Source organism: Microcebus murinus, chromosome 16 (assembly GCF_040939455.1).
Source record: "Microcebus murinus isolate Inina chromosome 16, M.murinus_Inina_mat1.0, whole genome shotgun sequence".
Taxonomy (NCBI): Eukaryota; Metazoa; Chordata; class Mammalia; order Primates; family Cheirogaleidae; genus Microcebus; species Microcebus murinus.
The window spans coordinates 56,190,406-56,198,667 of record NC_134119.1 but is presented as its reverse complement, the minus strand read 5'-3'; the positions used below and the strand labels follow the sequence as shown (position 1 = coordinate 56,198,667).

The 8,262-nt window shown below is 62.8% G+C and overlaps 2 non-coding genes across 2 annotated transcripts; both read right to left on the bottom strand.

The window, feature by feature from the left end:
- Window positions 1-2,728: 2,728 nt before the first annotated feature.
- LOC142861219 (5S ribosomal RNA) lies at window positions 2,729-2,847 on the bottom strand. Its single transcript, XR_012912586.1, has one exon. It is a non-coding gene; the product is annotated as a 5S ribosomal RNA (ribosomal RNA).
- A 3,769-nt stretch (window positions 2,848-6,616) lies between these two features.
- Window positions 6,617-6,735, bottom strand: LOC142861217 (5S ribosomal RNA). The gene has a single exon (XR_012912584.1). It is a non-coding gene; the product is annotated as a 5S ribosomal RNA (ribosomal RNA).
- Window positions 6,736-8,262: the final 1,527 nt, after the last annotated feature.

The window sequence follows — 8,262 nt, the reverse complement described above, 5'->3', positions numbered from 1 at the left end:
TGCGGAAGACACCTGCGCTCGGGTGTGTGTGGCGGCGCGATTCACAAGCAGCTCTAGATGTTAAACCAAGGAGAAGCCAGGGAGTTCCCAACGCCCCAGGTGTCCTCAGCCCACGACTGGCTGCTGTGGGAATGCGAAGCCCGGCTCCTTGTCTCAGAGCGGGGTTCCCAGGAGGATCAGGCTGAAGCTGGGACTTGGCCTCAAAGTGTCCCCTCGCATGGCCACCCCCTTCCCCTTCCTGCTCCTCTACTCCTGGTGCCCCTCCATCCAGGGGCCAGACCTTAAAGAGTCACCGCAAGAGAATCCTGGTCCCAAAGGAGCCTTCTGGGGGACCGGTGCTGAGAGAGGTTGTGGGCATGGCCCGCTGGGGCTCTGCCCGACCCAGGGCTGAGAGATGCCACCTCCCAGCTCTGGGTCCCTGCAGGAAGTGTTGGCAAGCACAGGGCCGGTCCTCCAAAGGCCCAGGTGCAGGGAGCCCAGGCCAAGCAGCCTGTGGAAGAAGCCACTTGCCGTGCCACCCCGGGAACAGGACTGCAGGCCCCGCCCTTCCCACCTCCTCCTCCTCCTCCTCCTCCTCCCCCCCGCCCCGCCCCCACAGGGCACAGGGCTCAGAGACACCTCAGACTCTTGCTACCCAAAGTGCAAAGGGCATCAGTTGCTCCTCCAACACCCCCCCCCCCGCCCAGCAGACCACGTTGTCCAGCCAGCCCCCGGGCCTCCCTGGGGTGCCCAGCACAAAAGTGCAGACACCCACCGGACCCTCAGTCTCAGTTTTCGGAGGTTTTTGCCACTCTAAGGACCCGCAGGCCAGCTGGGCCTTCGGGCAGGACAGAGAGCCCCGGAATCCGACGTGGAGAGCTGCGTGTACGTCCCCATCAGGAGGCGGTCCCCACCTCCGCGGCTCTCCCCTTGCGGGGAGCGGCAGCCCAGCCGGCAGCCGCAGGGCCTCAGGGAAGACACCAGGCTGGGCCCCCGCGGCACAGCGGGGGCACGTCCCCCGCACTCACGCGACTTAGGGACGGCTGCTGGAGACTGCTGCGGCCACCCTGCTGCCGGGTTTCTGGAGGGCTTCCTGGAAGCAGCATCCACACCAAGCCCTTGGAAGGCCCAGGCGACGGAGGAGCCGGTCAGGCAGGGGCCGAGGACGGTGAGAGGCCGGGCGGGAAGGAGCGTGTCAGACAGGGGCAGAGGACGGTGACAGGCCGGGCGGGGAGGAGCCGGTCAGGCGGGGGCCCAGGACAGTGACGGGCCTGGCCGGGGAGGAGTGCGTCAGGCAGGGGCAGAGGAGACGGGCTGGGTAAGGGTTAGGGTTACAGTTAGGGCACAATTCACAATCCCAAAGACGTGGAAGCGACCCGAGTGCCCATCCATCCAGGAGTGCATCAATAAAATGTGGCACGTGGACACCACGGAGTGCCATTCGGCTGTGAGGAGCAGCGGTGAGAGGGCGCCTCTCGTGTTCTCCTGGCCAGAGCTGGAACCCGTTCCAGTAGGCCAAGTATCCCAAGAATGGACACACGAGCACCACGTGAGCGCGCTCACCAGCAAATTGGTACGAACGGATGGACGCCTAAGTGGACAGAGAGGAATCACCTTCATCGGGTGGGTGTCGGGCGGGTGGGGGGAGGGGAGGGGCATACACATCCATTAGGCATGGGGTGGGTGCGCACCGACTGGGGGATGGGCGCACTTGAAGCTCTGACCCGAGGGGGGAGGCTTGGAGAGGGCAAGGCACCCGACCTTAACATTGGTACCCCCACAATACGCTGGAACAACATGAGAGGTATATGAATAAGAACACAGGGGGGGCCGGGCGCGGTGGCTCACGCCTGTAATCCTAGCTCTCTGGGAGGCCGAGGCGGGCGGATTGCTCCAGGTCAGGAGTTCGAAACCAGCCTGAGCAAGAGCGAGACCCCGTCTCTACTAAAAATAGAGAGAAATTAATTGGCCAACTAATATATATAGAAAAACACAGCCGGGCGTGGTGGTGCATGCCTGTAGTCCCAACTACTCGGGAGGCTGAGGCAGCAGGATTGCTTGAGCCCGGAGATTGAGGTTGCTGTGAGCTAGGCTGACGCCATGGCACTCACTCTAGCCTGGGCAGCAAAACGAGACTCTGTCTCAAAAAAAAAAAAAAAAAAAAGAACACAGGGGGGAGGGCGGCACGGGCAACACATGTCACCTGAATACTTGTACTCCCATCATCTGCTTGAAAAGAGAGAGAAAAGAAAATGCAATCCTAGAGGTAAGAGACACTTTTTAAAAATAATGAATCCGAAGAGAAAAGTAAAAGGAGGCCTGTGGAGCAGGTCTGGGTGTGACTCCGGATCCCCCAACATCAGGTGCCACCACCAAAGATTCCTGCGTGTAGCCCATAGAACCCCAAAAGCAACGGGACGAGTTCTGGTCACATACTCCCTCAAAATGACATCCTGGCCTTCTTCTGGAACTCCCTCCCCTCTCAGACTCTCAAGGTTTCCTCCAGCGTGTCGGTTCCCACAGAGCAGACCTTTGGTCTGAGACCTGACAGTCCAGATGCCACGCATGCTGCCGCGTGGCGGCGGTGTCGCGGCTTGGGACAAGAGGAGGCCCCACGGTGCGGGCTGGGGCGCCAGGCACCGCGCGCGCGCTGAGGGTGGGGGTGACCCCCACCCCGGGCCGCCGCCGCGCTCCCAGAAAGGGGACAGAACAAGAGGCAAAAAAAAAAAAAAAAAAAAAAAAAAGCAGCAGCCTGTGGCACCCGGTATTCCCAGGCGGTCTCCCATCCAAGTACTAACCAGGCCCGACCCTGCTTAGCTTCCGAGACCAGACGAGATCGGGGGCGTTCAGGGTGGTGTGGCCCTAGACGGCGGCGGAGGGCGCCCCTGCCCCGCTCGAGAAGCCGAGCCTCTCTGGGCTTCCCCGCCGCCGCCTCCCGCCCCAGGCCCCGCGCCGGGCCGGGCCGGGCCGGCCGGGTCCCGCGGGCTCCCAGGGTCGGGGGTGATGGGCGGGGCGGGGCGGGGTGGGGGGCTGTCTCTCTATACACACACACACACACTCACACTCACTCACACTCACACAAGATGCGCCTCCACGGCTGGACTCGCCAAGGTGGAGCCCTCCCAGCCCCCCTCGTCTCCTCGCCCGGCCTCCTTCACCTACCCGCTGCCCACCCCCAGCGCGTCGCTGCCGCTGACTGCGCACGCGCGGGACGCTCGCCCTTTGACCCCAGCCAGGGGCCGCCCTCCCCCACAACCCCTTTCAGCTGCGCCCCCCCCTGGCCCTGTGGGTGGGCTGCCGCCTATTCCCCCGGGCCAGGGCTGGGGCACAGCCAGTGTATGGGGCGTCTCTCTCTGGGGATGTGTCCCATGGGTGGGGTGGGGTGGCGTGGTTTGGGGGGCGCTGAAGAAATCAGTCCCCTCCATCTCCTACCTCTGGAAAACGCCCAAGCCCGTGGAGAACTGCCGGCACCGCTTCGTGGGGGCCGGGACCCTCCTCCGTGTCCTCCTGTGGCCCAGTCCAAGGGGCCTGGGCCTGGCCGGGGCTGCATTGGACCCCGACCACCCTGGCGTGTGGACTCGCTAAAAATCGGCCATTAGATATTGGATTCCAGCTTCCTGGAGGTCATTTCACTAATGAGTGCACCGGAAAGAGTTTCCTAATCCATCTGTGAGGGTGGCAACTGAAAGAGAATTTTAAAGCTGACAGAATAGGCGAGGGAAGGCATAGGAGATTTCCACAGCCAGCAAGGAAGACTTTCCCGAAATGGAAGAAAGAAACGAGCAAACAGAGACACCGGTAGCCCGCCCGGAAAAGAGTCTGCCCCTGAGAGAAAGCACCCTGACCAGGTTCACCCGTGGGTGGGTGGCGAGCTAGCGGCATTCAGAAGAGCGAGGCCCGCAGTCTGTGCGGAAGACACCTGCGCTCGGGTGTGTGTGGCGGCGCGATTCCCAAGCAGCTCTAGACGTTAAACCAAGGAGAAGCCAGGGAGTTCCCAACGCCCCAGGTGTCCTCAGCCCACGACTGGCTGCTGTGGGAATGCGAAGCCCGGCTCCTTGTCTCAGAGCGGGGTTCCCAGGAGGATCAGGCTGAAGCTGGGACTTGGCCTCAAAGTGTCCCCTCGCATGGCCACCCCCTTCCCCTTCCTGCTCCTCTACTCCTGGTGCCCCTCCATCCAGGGGCCAGACCTTAAAGAGTCACCGCAAGAGAATCCTGGTCCCAAAGGAGCCTTCTGGGGGACCGGTGCTGAGAGAGGTTGTGGGCATGGCCCGCTGGGGCTCTGCCCGACGCAGGGCTGAGAGATGCCACCTCCCAGCTCTGGGTCCCTGCAGGAAGTGTTGGCAAGCACAGGGCCGGTCCTCCAAAGGCCCAGGTGCAGGGAGCCCAGGCCAAGCAGCCTGTGGAAGAAGCCACTTGCCGTGCCACCCCCGGGAACAGGACTGCAGGCCCCGGCCCTTCCCACCTCCTCCTCCTCCTCCTCCTCCTCCCCCCCGCCCCGCCCCCACAGGGCACAGGGCTCAGAGACACCTCAGACTCTTGCTACCCAAAGTGCAAAGGGCATCAGTTGCTCCTCCAACACCCCCCCCCCGCCCAGCAGACCACGTTGTCCAGCCAGCCCCCGGGCCTCCCTGGGGTGCCCAGCACAAAAGTGCAGACACCCACCGGACCCTCAGTCTCAGTTTTCGGAGGTTTTTGCCACTCTAAGGACCCGCAGGCCAGCTGGGCCTTCGGGCAGGACAGAGAGCCCCGGAATCCGACGTGGAGAGCTGCGTGTACGTCCCCATCAGGAGGCGGTCCCCACCTCCGCGGCTCTCCCCTTGCGGGGAGCGGCAGCCCAGCCGGCAGCCGCAGGGCCTCAGGGAAGACACCAGGCTGGGCCCCCGCGGCACAGCGGGGGCACGTCCCCCGCACTCACGCGACTTAGGGACGGCTGCTGGAGACTGCTGCGGCCACCCTGCTGCCGGGTTTCTGGAGGGCTTCCTGGAAGCAGCATCCACACCAAGCCCTTGGAAGGCCCAGGCGACGGAGGAGCCGGTCAGGCAGGGGCCGAGGACGGTGAGAGGCCGGGCGGGAAGGAGCGTGTCAGACAGGGGCAGAGGACGGTGACAGGCCGGGCGGGGAGGAGCCGGTCAGGCGGGGGCCCAGGACAGTGACGGGCCTGGCCGGGGAGGAGTGCGTCAGGCAGGGGCAGAGGAGACGGGCTGGGTAAGGGTTAGGGTTACAGTTAGGGCACAATTCACAATCCCAAAGACGTGGAAGCGACCCGAGTGCCCATCCATCCAGGAGTGCATCAATAAAATGTGGCACGTGGACACCACGGAGTGCCATTCGGCTGTGAGGAGCAGCGGTGAGAGGGCGCCTCTCGTGTTCTCCTGGCCAGAGCTGGAACCCGTTCCAGTAGGCCAAGTATCCCAAGAATGGACACACGAGCACCACGTGAGCGCGCTCACCAGCAAATTGGTACGAACGGATGGACGCCTAAGTGGACAGAGAGGAATCACCTTCATCGGGTGGGTGTCGGGCGGGTGGGGGGAGGGGAGGGGCATACACATCCATTAGGCATGGGGTGGGTGCGCACCGACTGGGGGATGGGCGCACTTGAAGCTCTGACCCGAGGGGGGAGGCTTGGAGAGGGCAAGGCACCCGACCTTAACATTGGTACCCCCACAATACGCTGGAACAACATGAGAGGTATATGAATAAGAACACAGGGGGGGCCGGGCGCGGTGGCTCACGCCTGTAATCCTAGCTCTCTGGGAGGCCGAGGCGGGCGGATTGCTCCAGGTCAGGAGTTCGAAACCAGCCTGAGCAAGAGCGAGACCCCGTCTCTACTAAAAATAGAGAGAAATTAATTGGCCAACTAATATATATAGAAAAACACAGCCGGGCGTGGTGGTGCATGCCTGTAGTCCCAACTACTCGGGAGGCTGAGGCAGCAGGATTGCTTGAGCCCGGAGATTGAGGTTGCTGTGAGCTAGGCTGACGCCATGGCACTCACTCTAGCCTGGGCAGCAAAACGAGACTCTGTCTCAAAAAAAAAAAAAAAAAAAAGAACACAGGGGGGAGGGCGGCACGGGCAACACATGTCACCTGAATACTTGTACTCCCATCATCTGCTTGAAAAGAGAGAGAAAAGAAAATGCAATCCTAGAGGTAAGAGACACTTTTTAAAAATAATGAATCCGAAGAGAAAAGTAAAAGGAGGCCTGTGGAGCAGGTCTGGGTGTGACTCCGGATCCCCCAACATCAGGTGCCACCACCAAAGATTCCTGCGTGTAGCCCATAGAACCCCAAAAGCAACGGGACGAGTTCTGGTCACATACTCCCTCAAAATGACATCCTGGCCTTCTTCTGGAACTCCCTCCCCTCTCAGACTCTCAAGGTTTCCTCCAGCGTGTCGGTTCCCACAGAGCAGACCTTTGGTCTGAGACCTGACAGTCCAGATGCCACGCATGCTGCCGCGTGGCGGCGGTGTCGCGGCTTGGGACAAGAGGAGGCCCCACGGTGCGGGCTGGGGCGCCAGGCACCGCGCGCGCGCTGAGGGTGGGGGTGACCCCCACCCCGGGCCGCCGCCGCGCTCCCAGAAAGGGGACAGAACAAGAGGCAAAAAAAAAAAAAAAAAAAAAAAAAAAGCAGCAGCCTGTGGCACCCGGTATTCCCAGGCGGTCTCCCATCCAAGTACTAACCAGGCCCGACCCTGCTTAGCTTCCGAGACCAGACGAGATCGGGGGCGTTCAGGGTGGTGTGGCCCTAGACGGCGGCGGAGGGCGCCCCTGCCCCGCTCGAGAAGCCGAGCCTCTCTGGGCTTCCCCGCCGCCGCCTCCCGCCCCAGGCCCCACGCCGGGCCGGGCCGGGCCGGCCTGGTCCCGCGGGCTCCCAGGGTCCGGGGTGATGGGCGGGGCGGGGCGGGGCGGGGCGGGGTGGGGGGCTGTCTCTCTCTACACACACACACACACACTCACACTCACTCACACTCACACAAGATGCGCCTCCACGGCTGGACTCGCCAAGGTGGAGCCCTCCCAGCCCCCCTCGTCTCCTCGCCCGGCCTCCTTCACCTACCCGCTGCCCACCCCCAGCGCGTCGCTGCCGCTGACTGCGCACGCGCGGGACGCTCGCCCTTTGACCCCAGCCAGGGGCCGCCCTCCCCCACAACCCCTTTCAGCTGCGCCCCCCCCCTCGCCCTGTGTGTGGGCTGCCGCCTATTCCCCCGGGCCAGGGCTGGGGCACAGCCAGTGTATGGGGCGTCTCTCTCTGGGGATGTGTCCCATGGGTTTGGTGGGGTGGCGTGGTTTGGGGGGCGCTGAAGAAATCAGTCCCCTCCATCTCCTACCTCTGGAAAACGCCCAAGCCCGTGGAGAACTGCCGGCACCGCTTCGTGGGGGCCGGGACCCTCCTCAGTGTCCTCCTGTGGCCCAGTCCAAGGGGCCTGGGCCTGGCCGGGGCTGCATTGGACCCCGACCACCCTGGCGTGTGGACTCGCTAAAAATCGGCCATTAGATATTGGATTCCAGCTTCCTGGAGGTCATTTCACTAATGAGTGCACCGGAAAGAGTTTCCTAATCCATCTGTGAGGGTGGCAACTGAAAGAGAATTTTAAAGCTGACAGAATAGGCGAGGGAAGGCATAGGAGATTTCCACAGCCAGCAAGGAAGACTTTCCCGAAATGGAAGAAAGAAACGAGCAAACAGAGACACCGGTAGCCCGCCCGGAAAAGAGTCTGCCCCTGAGAGAAAGCACCCTGACCAGGTTCACCCGTGGGTGGGTGGCGAGCTAGCGGCATTCAGAAGAGCGAGGCCCGCAGTCTGTGCGGAAGACACCTGCGCTCGGGTGTGTGTGGCGGCGCGATTCACAAGCAGCTCTAGATGTTAAACCAAGGAGAAGCCAGGGAGTTCCCAACGCCCCAGGTGTCCTCAGCCCACGACTGGCTGCTGTGGGAATGCGAAGCCCGGCTCCTTGTCTCAGAGCGGGGTTCCCAGGAGGATCAGGCTGAAGCTGGGACTTGGCCTCAAAGTGTCCCCTCGCATGGCCACCCCCTTCCCCTTCCTGCTCCTCTACTCCTGGTGCCCCTCCATCCAGGGGCCAGACCTTAAAGAGTCACCGCAAGAGAATCCTGGTCCCAAAGGAGCCTTCTGGGGGACCGGTGCTGAGAGAGGTTGTGGGCATGGCCCGCTGGGGCTCTGCCCGACCCAGGGCTGAGAGATGCCACCTCCCAGCTCTGGGTCCCTGCAGGAAGTGTTGGCAAGCACAGGGCCGGTCCTCCAAAGGCCCAGGTGCAGGGAG